The sequence below is a fragment of the Mchenga conophoros genome, linkage group LG11 (genome assembly GCF_057382185.1).
Source record: "Mchenga conophoros isolate Kocher_MC1m ecotype Shallow Benthic linkage group LG11, M_conophoros_male_GT1.1, whole genome shotgun sequence".
In the NCBI taxonomy this organism is placed as follows: Eukaryota; Metazoa; Chordata; class Actinopteri; order Cichliformes; family Cichlidae; genus Mchenga; species Mchenga conophoros.
The window spans coordinates 15,669,114-15,687,988 of record NC_140536.1 but is presented as its reverse complement, the minus strand read 5'-3'; positions in this window follow the sequence as shown (position 1 = coordinate 15,687,988).

Sequence of the window (18,875 nt, the reverse complement as noted above, 5' to 3'; positions counted from 1 at the left end):
TTTAGCCTAGTTACATTCAAGAAAGTTAGAGTTATGGCATAGCTTTTGCTAGTGACCTTTTAGTCTCATTGTTATAATGTCACTGATGATTTTGTAGACTAACCCTAGAGATGTCACAATATCACATTTATACTATATGATTAAGAAGATTCACTTATATTTGTTTAATGATGTTAAGATACTGTAACTAGCACATACATAGAACAATATCAAAGTAAATCTTTTTACCTTTGTTTATTCTGTGTTTTGTCACTGTTATGGGAGATTAGTTAGATTTAACAGCAGTGAAAGTGGTATATAAAAAGAGTAATTTTATTTAAAATACTTTAATGTAAAATTAGTTTTTAATTTTTTAATATCACGTTTATGTAAACGAGAAATAAATGCAAACAAGAGTGAATAAGCCTATCTGAACACAGAGTTTTGAAAAGTAAGACTAGAGTAAGAGAAAGAGTATGGGGGTACCTTCGAAAACATAAAATAGACCAATTATAGCACAAAACTGGACACCATTACACAAACCAATTACTCTAATCTGTTTTAAATGGAATGAGCTATAGTGTTAGCTCAAGCTTCCAAACCAATATCTTTATTACGAAGATGACCCCCCCCCCCCCCCAAAAAAAAGAATAAATACATAAAAATAAATATAAAAAAAAAAATTTATATCACACATATGATCACTGAAATACAACATAGGCCATAACAATACAACTAAGTATGTGTCTGTTTTATTTTTATTTTTTTTTATTGTTTGGCTAACTGTTTTGTGCCTGGCTAGTACTAATTCTTTAACATTTAGCTCTATCTACAACAAGCATCCTTCTCTTTTTTATTCATTTTTTAACCAGGAAGTATAAACATCTGAGCTCTGAAAACATAGCAACATAAACTCGTATTACTTTGCAGTGTAGCCATATAACTGATTTACTTAAATCTTGAGTGTGTGGGAATGTGGTATGGAGTTGTTTAATTCTAAACTTCAGCGATTTGAATGCATTTTAACAGAAAAACTCTTCTTGTCTGTCTTGCTCACCGAGCATTAGCATTAGCAGATCTCTAGTCATCCAAACAGCCAGGTTTCAGCTTGAGAAAGGATTCTGAAATAATAGCTTCACAAATACACACGTGCAATGGCATTCAATTATTATCTAGAGGGCAACTTTGATGAAATCCCGTTAGTCATGGAACTTGGTCATTTCTTCAAACTTGAACACAAAAGTAAACCTGAAAAATCAAGGAAACAAAAAACAATGTAAGATTGTATCACCTTGGTTTCATTATCAATGTTTGATTAGCTCAACTTTAAAATGCCATATGTTTATAAGGTATCAATTTTTTGATTCCATGTTTACTTCTTATTGTAGTTAGTGGATGGATAATGAATTTCAAATGTGTGTATAAAAAGTGTTCATTATTAAAGATTTTACAACAAGTTAGCTGCTCCTGAACAAATGTTCTACTCTTAAACGTGCAAATATGTCCATCTGGGATGTGGCAACAGTTGCTAATCTAATCAGACTTTTAACTAAAAAAAATACTACCAACCTTGAATTTGTTCTACCTTCTTATATCTTTCTAATATAATTGGTGGTGGCAAGTGGGGGAAGGGGGTGGGGGACAACTGTGGTTCACAGTGAAAACTTTGGTGAATGAGGACAAATGTTCCTTAGTCTAAAAGTTCCAAAGTGCCAAATATAGGCTTATCAATTATAATTTCACAACAACAATTTAGACCGCCATTGTGTAAAGTCTTGTCCTGATCCATGGGAATGATTCCAGCAGCCAGAAGATGACACTAGATCATTTTATCAGGCCACTGTGCATGCTGGAACCACTGGTCCAAGGTGATGTAAGTGAAAGGGTCTGTGTAAAAGAAGAAGAAAAAAAACTGATTGTCACTACACATTTTTGTAATGGGTGACAGAAAGGCAGACAAGATGACATTGTGGCAGAAAAGCCAGAAGCAAGCCAACAGCCACGCCAGGGGCAGGGACGGAGGGACGGATAAGCAGATGTTGTTCATCACCCATGGGTGGTGGGGGTAGACTGAATGCGCTTTAGTGTGTGTGTGTGTGCGTGTGTTTGAGGAGTCACAAGGTGGAGGTGGTACATGAGTGTATATGAGTGAGCTTGTATGTAACCGTGCATTTGTCTGCATGTGATAATGTGTCTGTGTGCATCATTGAGTGCACACTGTGCCATACTTGTGTCCGTGTGTGAGTGTGTGTTCCAGGATCCACAAAGTGCTTGGGGGCGAGGCACCTACAAAAGGCATCTGGCAAGGAGAGCCAAAACAACAAAGGTAACCTTGCCTCTAGTGATGTACACAGTGTACAGCCACTGGAACGGCAGAGAGGGTGTGTTGTGTGCAGATGTGTGAGTTTTAGTGGCTATGAGTAGTGTGTGCGATTTTGGACACACGTGAACCTGAAACTGAAATGTATAAAATGATGAAACTTATAGAAGTGGCACACAGCTATCCGATTGTTAAGTGATGACGTGACGAATCCTACTTCCGGGCCTAAAGTAGTCTGCGTTTAATATGACTTTTGTGGTTTTTTTTGTGTGATCACTGTTGACCTCCCTCGGCTTAAGCTCAGTTTTTAAAACCTTAGGATGTAACTACAGCCCAGCCCATGCAGCAGTATATGAATGACTAACCTCGTATTGTGGATGGATTATCTCAGTTGTTCTCCTGGCTGAAGTTTGGTCCTTTTACAGCATCCTGCCATGCGATTACATTTGTTCCTGACCACCAAGAACACTCACGTTAACTTTTATCGAGTGGAAAAAAAGTTAGCTTGTTTATATTATGCTAACATAGCTGTGTCGCTAGCGGTCACGTAGCACATCACGTACCAGCTAGCCAAACTTCAGTAACCCTACAAACGTCACTGCTGTTTAGCTTTCTGTCTTCATTTATGTTGGAAGTGATAGCAGAGCTGTACGTTTTCATTTATTTCCAAAACCACGCAGTCAGGACATGCTATATTGTATTTAGATAGAAGCTAGCGAGCTAACTTCCTGCTAACTTCTAACTCCGTTAAATGTCATAAATTCCGTTTTCATGGATGCCTGGATGTTAAACTCAATTGTTACACCTGGTAGAGCAGAACGCTGATCATTTTATTAAAGATGAAAGACTTTAGACAGTTTTTCAACTCTCAGTAATGCCATAGTGATCGTTTGATATATGGACCTGCAGCGGAGTTTAGGCCCAGACACGGCTAGTGACGTCAGACTGAACAACCGTATAGGCTACATAAAAAGAAAGCGATACTGTGAGTACTAAAGAGAAATATGTGGGTGGATTCAGCAATAAGCCCCTGAAAACAGCTTAATCTTAACAGGTCAAACCTTACATTAGTACTTCAGTGGGCTAAAGCACCAGATATTGAAAATGTAGAGAAATTTCTGCATTTTAAAGCAGTCTCTACCATGTTGCCTCCTTTCTGCAGAGTCAGCTTGACAGGTCAAATGTACAATCGACCTGACTAATGCACATCATGATACACAGATAGACTGTACATGGCTGGTATAGTTTAATTGCTTTATTGTTTGTGTCAAGTAGATGTACATGAAGTGAATCATCGAGCTGAAATGAAGTGAGTGAATGGATTAGTGCTGTTTGGCCCATAGTGAGGTGTGGTGTGGGCAAGATGCATGACTGATTACTCCTGTAAGTGGATGGCGGCATAGACATACTCCATGGTCATGACTGTAGCGGAGCCACAGCCAGCCTGAGGTAAAGTCAGAGTAGATTAATTTTATTCTAACATTATCTGTACCATCTAAACTGTGCAACGCCATGTGTGCGTTTCATAGTGTTAGTGCGAAATACCTCTAAGCAGGGCTGATAGCTGACCCACATGCATTTGAAGGGTCAGAAAGCATAATGGTCTTCTCACAAATTAATCTGAGATCTCACACTCCACCACCTATGCAGTTTGAATGCATCTGAGGGAATGTGAAAGGACAAATTTTCCTTGAGATTTCTGACAAGAGCCTGTAAACATAAGGTAGATAGAAACAAAAAAGAAAACAATGCATTGTAGCAGAAAGATAAAACATGTTACTGTGACATCAGTGGTTTTTTTTTCATGTTTTCTTGTTCATGCCTCGCATATTATTATGTTCCTTGGCTTCAGATCACAAAGTAGAGTTGTACTTTTTCTGAAATTAAAGAAAAACATACTAATAAAAGGTAGTTGATAACCTTTAATTAAGAAAACACGAGCCTTCAAATGAGTCATTTTATTGTTTTCTGTGATCATGACCAATGAACAGGTGGAGATCAGACATTTTTATAATGAGGCAGTCCTCCTCTTATGAATCACCGAAGGAGCTGAACCCTTTACTTGTTTGTTAATCTCTTTTAAATAACAGTTTTGAGTAATGTCTTTATTTGATTTTGGATAGCAATCACAGTAAATTCACTTTATGATGTAAGGTTTACGGTCACCTCGAGTACATCATAGTGAGTTTAACATGTTATAATTAACTCCAGACTCCCCTAATGTCTCGCCAGGATCATGAGTGATTTTTGATTTCAGGGAGGTGCAGCCACACAGTCATCAAAATTCCAAAAGTAATTGAAGTGCTCTAGGGACTGACCTGCCGAAGATCACACAGCTTCAAAAAAAATCACTTAAGAAAAATGGTGAAAGAAAATGACACCTAACTGCTAACTAATTGAGCATTTGTGATTTCAAAGAGCCTCACTCAAGCTCTCCCCACTCATCTTTCCGCTCAAAGATAGACTGACAGGTATTTCAAGATCTCAAGTGTGGGAACCACGCCTACATCTTTTTCATGTTTTGCCTTGAACGTTTTTCCAGCTACAACTAAAATTTACACTGTAGAAAAATGTATGTTCAGCATCTGAGCTTATCTTTCCATCAAATATCCTGCAGGAGGAGTGCTTGTGGTAGAGCATGTGCAGGTGGGGAGGTTATCAAACTCTTGGCGTGAGGCAGTGTTCAACACAGTCAAACTACTCTGATGCCCTGCGCAGCGATTTGTCAAAATGAATTGTGGTCAAGAATCTTATTAATAATTTCACAGGTGGGGAAAAAAAAGAAGTCGCTGATCTCTCGTGTTTTTACTTGTCTATCTCTGTCTTACTCTCATCTCTCATGTGTTGTTTTTACTCGTGAGACGAACAAGATTTGAAAGGCAGGGATTGATTTGGAAATTGAGCTTTTACCACAATTCATGAGTCATTCTTTAAAAAAAAATTATTCTCTAATTCAATCAGCCAACAAATGGTGTCCGTCTCACATTCTGTCTGTTTTTGCTCTTACCAGGCTGCTGTTGTGTTTCTAAAGCACTTCTCGGTGAAATACGCCAAATTCCCTCACAGGCAAACAGCACCATCTCAGCTGCAGGGCTTTGATAAATAGCTAGCCAGGTGCTGCTTCAATTTGTCTTCATCATTAATTTTTAGTGGGCTGTAACCTAACTGTCATTGAGCAGAAGCCCTAAGCAGAGGTTTTGATGTGTTCACGAGTGTGTATAAACTTAAACAGCTTGCACTTGCTTAAACCCTCCATTAACGGAAAAGGCCTGAGGCGTTTGGAAGAAAAGTGAACTAGAAATACTTTTTTCTCCCATTTTAGTTCTCTTTTGTAAATGCCTTGAGTGTTAATCGTTGAGGTTAACATCTGCACAATCAGGATATAGCCAACTGACTTTTTTTTTGTTAGGGGAACAGAAGAAACTGACGTGAAGGCGCTGGTTTTCGTTGGTCATACGTTGTTGCCAGAGCTTGATCACCAACATGCTTGTGCAATCACTAGAATATAATGTTCTCAGTGTGTGTGGTCTATGAGAAAGTATATGCTGTACTTTTGTGTGTGTATTTAAAACCTGACTTGCTGGATTTCAGGACTATGCTGGCAAGCACCTCAACTTTGATGTTCAAAGCCACTGAGTGATCCATTGCACAGTCAACTATGAATGTGTTTGTGGTGGGTGGAGGCCTGCAAGTGTTATGGGGTGAATTAAGGTAATGCCAATTCAGGTACTTAGAATGAAGCAGATGCACTCCACATGCTTGTGGTGTTTGGGTGTGTGCATGTGTTTTTGGATCACACCAAAGATGTGGATTGTTAAAGAGAACAGGAGGAGGAGACATAGGTGGGGGAGGACAATGGCCCAGTAAAAAAAAATTGGTGTCACAAACGCCCGTGCACACCTATACACACACACCTATACACACACACACACACACACACACACACACACACACACACACACACACACACACACACACACTATTTAGCGTATGCCTCAAGAAACACTTTTGTTTAGCTAGAATGTGGTTAGCTAGAACGGGTTATAAAATGTGTGGATTTGTATGAAGCTGCCAGGGAAGAAGAAAATAGGGAGACAACAAAACAGTTTCATAAATGCTAAGAATAAAGTGAGAGGCAGATGATCCACTATGGAGCAGCTGAAACAAGAACACTGACACAATGGCATCACACAGTTGCTACAGATTTGTCAGCTGCACATCCATGATGTGAATCTCCTGTTCCACCACAAAGCAGCTCTGTTGAGTTGAGATGACCATATAGGCCATTTGAAAGCTGTTTGAGGTTAGCCTGCTAGAAGCAGCTATCAAAAGATGGGTACTGTGTTGCTAAAAAGGGATGGACATGGTTAGCGAAATGATCGGGTTTGCTGTGGTGTTTAAACAGGCTCAATTGGTACCAAGGTGCCTAAAATCTGAAAAGACAATATCACTCCCACAATTACACCACCACCACCATCTTAGAAATAGTGATAAAAATGGATAAATTCATGCTTTCGTGCTGTTTACGCCAAATTTGGGCCCTAACGTTCGAACGTCACAGCAGAAATCAGGACTCATCAGAACAGGCAATTTTTTTATTGTATTTTTATGAGCCTGTGCAAATTTTTATCCTTTTTGTCCTGCTCTTAGATAATAATGTGTGGTGCCCAGTGTGTTTTTTTGTTGCTGTTGTCCATTTGCTTCAAGGTTTGCTGTGTTGTGCATTCAGAGATGGCTCTTCTGCATATCTTGGTTACAATGAGCGATTACTTGAGTTGTTGTCACTTTTGGTTGATTTCAACCAGACAGATTGAAGTAGTCTGGTTGTTCTCCTTTGACCTCTGGCATTACTAAAGTATTTTCGCCCAGAGACCTGCTGCTGTCTGGATATTTCCTCTTTCTCAGACCATTATCTGTGAACCCTAGAGATGATTGTCCAGGACAGTTCCAGTAGATCAGCGGTTTCAGATATACCCATGCCAGCTACCGATGACCATGCCATATTCAAAGTCAGTTAAATAACCTTTCATCCTCATTCTGATGCTCTGTTTGAACAGGTAGTCTTGTTCATCCACATTCACTGTTGTCTACATCCGCCAAATGCAATCAGTTGCTGTCATTTGACTAATTACATATTTGTGTTACTGAACAGTTTAGCAAGTGTAACTAACTGAGAAGCTGGTGAGTGTATATTGTACAGCTTTATACATATAATGCATAATGCTTAACATAATGGGCTGTAGTAAATAGACAAATAATAAAAATTCCATGAACAGTCATAAAGTTTGATTATTTTTAACTTAAAAGAATTGAGTTTTATGGTCATGTAATATTGATGTCTACTTTGTATCTGGCCCATGTTTTCAGTATTACTCATTAATACTTGGACTGGTATATGTGGTAAACTGGATTTATTTTAAATTGTGACCAATTGTCTGTGAATAATTCTTGTCTGTCTAAACCATGTAGAGAACAAAATAAATAAATACTGAATGTGTGTGATGAAAGCTGAAGACATACAGGAATATCACTTTTATTAAAAAAAAATACACACACACACACACACACACACACACACACACACACACACACACACACACACATATATACAGTGGGGCAAAAAAGTATTTAGTCAGCCACCGATTGTGCAGGTTCCCCCACTTAAAATGATGACAGAGGTCAGTAATTTGCACCAGAGGTACACTTCAACTGTGAGAGACAGAATGTAAAAAAAAAATCCATGAATCCACATGGTAGGATTTGTAAAGAATTTATTCGTAAATCAGGGTGGAAAATAAGTATTTGGTCACCTCAAACAAGGAAAATCTCTGGCTCTCACAGACCTGTAACGTCTTCTGTAAGAAGCTTTTCTGTCCCCCACTCGTTACCTGTATGAATGGCACCTGTTTGAACTCATCATCTGTATAAAAGACACCTGTCCACAGCCTCAAACAGTCAGACTTCAAACTCCGCCATGGCCAAGACCAAAGAGCTTTCGAAGGACACCAGGAAAAGTATTGTAGACCTACACCAGACTGGGAAGAGTGAATCTACAATAGGCAAGCAGCTTGGTGTGAAAAAATCAACTGTGGGAGCAATCATCAGAAAATGGAAGACATACAAGACCACTGATAATCTCCCTCGATCTGGGGCTCCTCGCAAGATCTCATCCCGTGGGGTCAAAATGATCATGAGAACGGTGAGCAAAGATCCCAGAACCACACGGGGGGACCTGGTGAATGACCTGCAGAGAGCTGGGACCAAAGTAACAAAGGTCACCATCAGTAACACACTACAACGGCAGGGAATCAAATCCCGCAGTGCCAGACGTGTTCCGCTGCTGAAGCCAGTGCATGTCCAGGCCCGTCTGAAGTTTGCCAGAGAGCACATGGATGATACAGCAGAGGATTGGGAGAATGTCATGTGGTCAGATGAAACCAAAGTAGAACTTTTTGGTATAAACTCAACTCGTCGTGTTTGGAGGAAGAAGAATACTGAGTTGCATCCCAAGAACACCATACCTACTGTGAAGCATGGGGGTGGAAACATCATGCTATGGGGCTGTTTTTCTGCCAAGGGGACAGGACGACTGATCCGTGTTAAGGACAGAATGAATGGGGCCATGTATCGTGAGATTTTGAGCCAAAACCTCCTTCCATCAGTGAGAACTTTGAAGATGAAACGAGGCTGGGTCTTCCAACATGACAATGATCCAAAACACACCGCCCGGGCAATAAAGGAGTGGCTCTGTAAGAAGCATTTGAAAGTCCTGGAGTGGTCTAGCCAGTCTCCAGACCTCAACCCCATAGAAAATCTGTGGCGGGAGTTGAAAGTCCGTGTTGCTCGGCGACAGCCCCAAAACATCACTGCTCTCGAGAAGATCTGCATGGAGGAATGGGCCAAAATACCAGATACTGTGTGTGCAAACCTGGTAAAGACCTATAGTAAACGTTTGACCTCTGTTATTGCCAACAAAGGTTATGTTACAAAGTATTGAGTTGTATTTTTGTTATTGACCAAATACTTATTTTCCACCCTGATTTACGAATAAATTCTTTACAAATCCTACCATGTGGATTCATGGATTTTTTTTTCACATTCTGTCTCTCACAGTTGAAGTGTACCTCTGGTGCAAATTACTACATATATATATATATATATATATATATATATGTATATATATATATATATATATGTATATATATGTATATATATAAAAGTGATATTGAATGTATATGCATATATTTATGCACGCAAACATTATCAAAGAGGCATCGTGGCTATATCCAGTTTAATGAACTCAAACAAAAGCATTCTTCCACCATTTTGTTAATCAGGCCTGACGGTTAATGAAGTTTTAATTTACACCTAATCAGATCTTATAAAGCATGCTCAGTCGCCTAGGACTGTGCAGGGACACATAGGATCCAAGAGACTGGCTCTTCAGAGACCACCACTCCACTCTCATTAATGTTCAAAGGTCTCTGTTCCTCCTTCTTGGCACAGGAATCTTCAGATGTGTACTCTGAGCAAGTCAGTGTGTAATTTAAATGTTATTTTATGTCAGATCCTCTTTGTTATATCATTAACAAATGGGGTTGACAGACAAATGAGAAAAAGAGGGGGTACACGCAGAGCCATCAGTTGGATTTGGAATGTCAAATATTTGCACTCCAACCAGATGGGATAAAATATTTTATAGGCTGTTACTTTACACACATTATTCTCCTGATGCTTGACTGTTGATCCATGACTATCAGATATATGCTAAAATATTAGAAATAGTGGCTGGTGAGGAAAAAGTTAAATTATGAAACAATGCTGTGTAAAACATATACATAATTTCACACACACTGACAAAACAAAATACGTATTTGTTCTTTACTGTAATGCTTTCTTCATACTTGTTAATAAAGCACATCTTTGTTATTATAAGATAAGTCAAATCTATCTTATTTTTGGAGTCCATCCCAGTCATAGAATTGAAATAAACCTAAAACAGATTTCTTGTCTCTCCATAGTTTCATATTACCATGTAATGAAATATCTGGAACAGTTGTTTATGTCCATTTTGTCACTACTCCCCTTCAAGAACAGTTCACAGGGATTGCAAATACTTTGTTTTGCTGTTACAACTCTGTGATAATGGTAAATATCAATACTGATCATTAAAAATGATGGAGAGGCAGTTCTTGTCTGCAAGATGATTTTATGAAGGTCGATTCAGTTTTTCTTCATTTACTTTTTTATGGAGAAACAACATTTCCTCTCAAAATCACCTCCATATGGGAAATTCTCAGGCCTCACTAATTTACTATATTTTACAGTACAGTGGGTTAAAGACTTTTATGGATTATTCAAAATAACAGCTTGACTTTAAAAGTAAAGCTGTTCGAACTTGAAACATATTGCAAAACTGAATGCTTTCAGTTCTTGGCTTAAATATCTTTGTTTTTACATTTACATTTTACTGTTTTCATATTCACCAACTTCCAAAGCATTTGTAAGACATATAGTGAGAAATTCATTAAACAAATGTTAAATAACTGTTAAATAACCCCTGTTAAATTGTGATGGAGAGTCTGTTACTTGCATAACATAAGAATATTTGTAAACCAAATCACATTAAAGGAAGGGATGTGTAGTACTGGCTGGTGACTTGTGACTGTAAAGTCCCGCTAATAAAGCTTTTAAGAGTAGTCATTTCTATTAATATTAATACTATGTTGTGAATACCATAAAAAAGCGTTATTATGGATGACTAACAACTGTGTTGTGGAGCATTATTTTAAAATAGAAGTACTCATCTGGTAAGTGTGCATTCCAATCTCTAAAACAACTCAGTCACCTATACTTGAATAACAGTGCATATGCTTCATTGATATTCAATCCACTCTGTGGTCTCTTGCTGATTTTTGGTCTCTTCTCAGATGTGATTCAGAGTATCATGTAAGTCATACCTCTCATAGGCCAAATGTCCTAACTGCATACTTTCTCATGAGAGAGAGAACTCAATCTGTGTATAGTGTGAAATCTGTGATATGTCCTAGCAGCTCTATCAGCTGTGCCGTTCATTCACATGCTGTATTGTTGACTTAAAATAAAGAGGTTAGTTTCACTCTTCGTAAAAAGAGGAGGGAGAGCGCCAAGGTCAAGTTCCAGTTAAGCTACTGTCAACTGAAAAATGTTCTCCAAGTGTACATGTCCACTGGTGCGCGTCTCACAGGTCAAACATATCATATGTGAGATGTACACTGGTATTGGAGAATTATCATTATCAAGTGAAATACAATAAAGATATCTTGTCACGGAGATGGGAAAATGCATTTGTTTCTTTAATTATTTTTTAATAGTTTGCAACTTCTCTTCCAATGACCAAAATAGCTAACCGTAATACTCAGGCACCACAGCGATACAGCTATTAGCACTGTTACCTCACAACAAGAAGGTCCTGAATCCACCAGCTGGCTTGAGCCTCCTGTGTGGAGAGTTCCTTGTTTGCATGGGTTCATTCTGGGTATTCTCGCATCAGCGGATTAGATTAATTGTTGATTGTAATTGGCAATAGGTGTTGTGGTTGTCTGTCTTTCTTTGTTAGCCCTTTAACACACTGGTAACTTGTCCACGGTGTACCCCACCTTTCATCTTATTACAGCTGGGATAGGCTTCATACAGACAACTCTATGTCAGTCAAGACCATTGAACCTTTCCGATTCTATGGAATCAGCCCATAAAAATCAAAAACCATGCCTGATTTAAATTTCGCCTTCAAAGTCATCTTGTCATGATATCGGCTCAGCAGCTATTTTTTAGATTGCTCCCCATAGATAAAAGCCTTTGTAATACACGCTAAATCCCATCTATAACAGGCTAACTTCATTTTCCAAATATGAATGTGGAAGAAACTCCAGGAAGCCAAATCTGGCTAGTAGGGTTGGTGGTGAGTGAAGATTATATCAATGTGGCCAAAAAGAACTCTTGTGTTGTCAAATGATGGCAAGCACCACAGTCCTGTAGCTTTCTGCTGAACGTTGTCCTTCAGCACATCATGATATTAGGGTGAAAGTCTTTATGTTTGTTATTTTGTTTTCTTTCACTTATTTCTGCAAATACAACGTAATTGTTTAAAGTGAGAAGTGAACAGCTCGTTTTGGTCATTTAAATAAATGCAAGTTCAATAAAGGCTTTAATAGTCTGAAAAAACATTTGTGTTAAATAATAAAATACAAGATTGACAATGTATGCTTTATATCGGTTGCTAATTAAAACACGGTGCCATTATTCAGTGAGGAAGAACTTAAATAAATTAATACATCTAAATGCTCTAAATTCAAGCTCAAAGAAATGGGCCAACTGTAGAAGGAAGAAATGAGAATGAATTTCAGTCTTGAACCTGTAGGGGTTAAATAATAAGAAAATATAAAATGCCAACATGCTTAATCTTTCAAACTGAAAGCACTTTCGGGCTTAGCTTCTGATAATAAACATAGCTTTAGGACAGTTGAGTGTGGCATCTATCTTCCTCTCGCTCTCACTCTCTCAATTTCTGTTCATTCAAACAGAAGTAACTGCAAGTGCCAGCAACACATTTTGACATCTGCTGATGGTGGCAGTAATTCATGACAAACATCCACACTGCCTGTCTACATCCACATTTGACACAAATGTGTAGCCATCATCACTGCTTCCACAAAACAGATACAGGCCGGTAAGCCGCAAATCCTATTTTTGACCACAGCCGATAATTCTTGCAAAAACCAGAGAGTCAATATTTTATCACAGGGGTACAGCAAACACATGCAGATGCATTGTTGGTATGTTTTCTTCTTAAATATTGATTCCTAAGCCACTCTGCAGCCATCTGGTCTGTGGAATATATTCTGAATGTGAAACGCACACACACACACACACACACACACACACACACACACACACACACACACACACACACAGCCACGTGTGCAGATGCGTTGTTCTGTCTCTCAGAATATTTTACACACTCAAACATATGTGCACACAAGCAGTCATTACCAAGATTTCAAGTGACACTGCTTTGACATACAGTTAGTCAGCTCCAACCCTCGTCCTAACTATAGAACCATAAATCAAAAAACTATTCCCAGCCCTTTTAAACCTAACTTTAACTTTAACTTAACCCAACCCCAAAGCATATCTGGACCTTAAATTATCGGGTACATTGGTAATACTCAACTACACAATGACACATGAAGGTGAGCACATACAGGTGAATGTGAAAAACACATGAACACACAAGCATCATCTTTTTTTTGCCAGCTCTTACACAAAGACTCACAAGGGCAGACACCCTTGCACTTGCCTCTCACATGCCCTTGCTCAGAGGGGAAACAGATTTCTTTCCAAAAACGAGTAACAGAGACACATGAAAGGACGTTCAATTTGTTTTGTTCTGGATTCCAAATGTAATTTCACATGACTGTCTCAACCGCAGTCGCGTTGCCTGCAACAATGGCCTTGTTCCACTCATTTGCCTCTTTCTTCATGTGTCACCGCTGAAGTGCCTTTGGACAGCTTCAAGCTGCAGATGTTGCTAGAGCACCTCCTTCCTCATATACAAGCACTTTATTCGTCAGCGTAATTGTATTAGAATGCACCTCCAATCCTCTGTAACAGAAAGATGTAAGCCGCTTCGCTTGCTTGTGGAGGGATCAACAGTCTGTCCTTTAAAAGCCTTGCAAAGCTGTGTGTGTGTATGTGTGTGTACATATACAGTATGTGCATCTACAGTTCTCTGTGTATACACACTTTGCATCCGTCCACACATATTTCTTCACCTCAGTCACACATACAGTCATACAGTATAAGCAGAACCACCTCTGTGTAGTGTGATTAGGTATAGCTGTCGTTAAATTGTGCTGAGCACAGCCAGGGCATTGCTGAGGATTGGGTAGCCCTGTCTCCACAGAGAGAGAGATCAAGAGAGAGTGAGAGGGAGACGGAGAGAGAACACACACAGACATGTATACACACACACACACACACACAGTCTGTCTGTCTGTCTCCACCTTGTCTTTAGCCCGTCGCCAGGAAGCAGCTGGCCTGAATATCTGAGTGCCTTTAATGAATTGACATATTTTGGGTGTGAGACTTTGGTGATTAAAAGCAATAAGACTAATATTCCTGGGTTGGTTTGGAGTCAAAAGGGGATTCTCCTACGAGAGAAAGCGATGGAGGAATGTGAGGAGAGAGAGCAATGTGCTTTGCAATGTGCAGTGTCCCAGTCCTCCCCAGTACAACACTTGGGGAATAACCCTGATTAGAGCAGAAGGAGTACAAATGAAGCTTTTTAAAAAAGGGGGAAGGAGTTTGGAGAGACATTTGTTGGTTGCTCTTAGAAATGGAGCCCTAGACTGCTTTGGTTGGAGGTTTGTATTTCATTTAGTTTGTTATGGAGGCACACTGTAGAACTCTGGGTTTGACCTTTCAAAACTAATATCTAAAACATTTCTAAAACTCATGTTAAAGTTACAGACTAAACACAACAAGCTAATGTAGCAGTTTAAACTTACAGTATGTAACATTTGGCTCCCATTTTCTGGCAGCAAGTACAAAAACACTGATGACCCTTACGATGTATGCCTATAACGGTAATTTCTGTTGGTTCTGTCTGTTTTTTGACTGCAACCCTTTCACTTAATGCATTTTTTCTTTTAGTTATGTGAAGCAAAAGAAACTTTTCTTGCACACTCTAGGTTTTTCCTCCACACCACCACATTTGTTGTTGCTACAGCTTACCTGATCTCCATGATGATGGTCCACTCTTTAGTTTTGGCAAGCCAATCATGGCAGTTGGTAAAATGATGATAAAAATTTATAACAACTACTCATAAAAGGCTTAAGAACTTTTCCAATTTGTATATTTGTGCACCACAGTTTTTTTCCTTTTAAATGAACATGATCAGTTATCTTTTTTAAAAAAAAATCACTACCTCACTATAAGTTGTAAAAAACACCCATTATGCCAAGGAACATCAACATTATGCTTTATATCCAATATCAACCGACATGGATGTAAGAGTGGTATACGAGAGTACAGCATGTCTTAATGGCACACAAAAGACTGGATTTTGCAGACTTTTTTAATTGTGTTTTGATATACCTCGCAATTAGTAACATGATACAACTAAAATAAATAATCCATGTTTTTCTACAAAAAATCTAGAGTTTTCTCTAACCTTAAAAATGCCACCACTTTCATGGTTAAATAAAGGATTATTATAAGCTGGCACAGGATCCAAAACAATCAAAGGTTCGCAAATTTAGTTTTTCCAAAGTTGACATCTTGTTGCAACGGGGTTATTTTATTCATTCATCTGGAAATGCCTCCAATTTAATTTAAAAGGGTAAAAAATGATATTTGGTTTGAACATCCTGCTTTCTCTGACTGTCTGTTAGCAAGGTTATGTTTTGCAGTCAAAGTAACTGAAATGGCTCTTTGGTCTTAAAGATGTTTCCCAACCTTTCCAAGAAGCTTTTCAGCTTCCTTTGATTCATAACATCTAGATATAATTTGAAGTGATGCAATATGTTTAAAGAAAGCCTAAAGTGAACATTTTGGCAGCTAATATATAGTGCCTCAAACTGTGCCTCGAGGCATGTCTCCCTGGATATTTTCATTAAATGATCATCTTAGGTCACAGTGCTTCTTCAACACATTAATGCTTTTTTTTATTTGCACACTGTGCTATTACTCTGTGAAAGCAGTTTAGCTTGAAAGCTACGGTCATGCCAAAAGTCATGACATTAAATATTATCTTTAAAGCAATGCTTCATTTAATTAGCCTACAAGTCTGACAGATATTTAACATGAATCACTTCCCTGATATGTCTAACAGAACACGTAATCGGAGTAAGAAGGTTCAGTGCAGATATGTTGTGATTTTTAAAAAAAGAAAAGAAAAGGAAAAAAAGAAGCACTTGAAACATACAGATGGAAAAAATCTATGTTTACCTCATCCAGTTGTTGCACTCAATGGTATGAAAGCTGACAGTTGACAGGTCAGGGTGTGGAGGTTTAACTTTAACATATCACAATTTGCAGAGCAGCAGTAACGTACAATGGATAGACAGAATACTCGAAAACATACCTTCCCACATGTGCAGACAAACACGCAAGTCCAAATTGAATATTAGTTCAATTACATTAATAATTTTATATAGCATAATGCAAAAGTGCTGCTGCACATAAACAGCATATCACACATATCAGATTTAACCGCATAATTCCCAATATCATCCCTGCTGGCTTATTTTCTTTCTATAAATCTGAAGACATCCTTAATTCAAACACAATATTGGGCTTGAAGAGCTGTACTGGACACAGATTTGTCTATATCTTGCAAAAACATGGAAGAAATGTCTTGACCCTAATCTTGTGCATACAGTTTTATCTGCATGAATTTGTATTTTAAGGCTGTTTGTTTCTTCAGCACTCAGTGACTCTTCACAGATTTCTTTTTGTGCCTTTGTATGTGTGTCTCTGTGTGTGTGTGTGTGTGTGTCTCTGTGTCTGTCTGTGTGTGTGTGTGTGTGTGTGTGTGTGTGTGTGTGTGTGTGTGTGTGTGTGTGGCGGGGGAGGGGGGGTGGTGTGGGTGTGACCACTGGACATATTTATGTGGTGTATTGAGAGTGTGAAGCAAAAATGACAACGTGAGACAATAGTGACACTTACGTAACAGTGGCATCTTTTACTGTTCTGATCGTATGCTTCATGTCACCACACTGTCACTCATTCTGTTTCTTACTTTTAACAAGGTCCAGCACTGAGTGCACCATTAGTGTTTGCAAACAAGCATGTTGTGTATGTGTAATACTTAGATAATGTGATGTGTATCATTTAATGTCCACTGTATGACCTAGAAAAATAAAAGGTGTAGCGCTATCAGTGGAATTTCAGTTAAAGTATGCATGTAAACGTTATAGTTCTCATAGTATTATTAACAATATATGTTGTCTTCATTATAGTGCATATACTGTATGTAAGTATATACTTAGATGTCTGTGAAGGTTCTCCATACTTGATGTAGATATGGAGTTGCGTTAGTATATACAGCATTATGAACTTATTTTTGTGCTTATGGTATGGTTGTGGGCAAAACACTTTTAAATAAATACACCTATGTTGCGTGTGTTTTCACAAACTGCTTTTGACAAACACCGACACGCACACACACACACACACAGAGGATTTAATAGTTCAATAAATTGCATCGCATGTATGTTGCACCTTACCTTTTATGTTCAGCTTTGCAGGAGATTTCACAGCCGCCTACCAATTTTTGCCTGATTGACAACCTAAAGGTGGAGTCCACTACTGCAAAGTGTTTACTCACCAAAGGCATTAAACATAACTGTCAATTAGGAGTGGAAGTCAAGGCTCCTAATGGCCTTGTTTAGACTTTTGTGCGGACATGTATTAGTGTGTCTCAGTCTAAGAGCGAGTGTGTGCGTGTGTGTGTGTGTGGACTTAGACCCGTAAGGATCACTATGAAATCCTGCACAACTTACTCTCCCCTTGATCATCCAGAGTAGTGAACATTTCACTTGACACCTTTATGAGAGGACAGGACCTTGGACTCATTTTTAACGTCCCCCCTCATTCACTTTGATGTGTTTTATTAAACACAACTGCACCTGATTTGTACGCCTCTCTCTTTGGTCTCTCGATTTTTCCCTGAATATTTGTAGTACTTTCCTTTGACTCTGAACATCAGCAGTATTTATGGATAGGTCTTAATGGGTGAGTTTACCATGGAGGGTTTAATAGCATCAAACAGGTTAAAATAAAAGACAGGTTACATTAAAGGCTAATGGTGCTTTTCATATTATTTTGCCTTACTTTTACACAAGACCTCAAATTTGCTATAAAAAAATAAGTGGTATTGTTTCTGATATAGCTCTATAAAGCTAAGTTCACATCTTGGAATTTCAGCTGGTTATTTTTTAGTGTTTTATATGCAATTTTAAAAACATGATCTCACTGTATCATGCAAGAGAATAGCTGCATTACATCCTCAACGCAAGAAAACAGGCTAATTATTCTTGCTTCTGTCTGCCCATGATAGACACATGCATACTGAATCTAAAATAATATGCAAGTGTCAATTTTTCTTTTAACATCTGGGCATCTGTAGCAAATCAGTCAACTGCCTAATAGTCTTCCTTAACATCATGTCAAATTAACACTGCACCTCCAGTAAAGGACAACTGTAAAATAGTAATTGGCTACAGTGAAACTTTAGCTTCAGCAGGTGTGTATCAGAGATAAACGCTTGAGCCATTTTGGAGGAGAAAGTGTTGATAGGAGGATAAAAGATACACAGAGCTCATGAATTATCTGCATATGCGAGCTACTTATTTGATCAGCGATAAGGGGAATGAGTCCACTTGCTCTCAAGTCTGTGCTCGCATGAAGCCTATGAGCCCTGCGATAACATCAATGTAGTTTTCAATGACGACTAGTCCTTAGTAACGATCGCATCTTTGTTGGTAGGCTATTTGATGGGATTATGTCTTTATTTGGTATGCAGTGCATGGA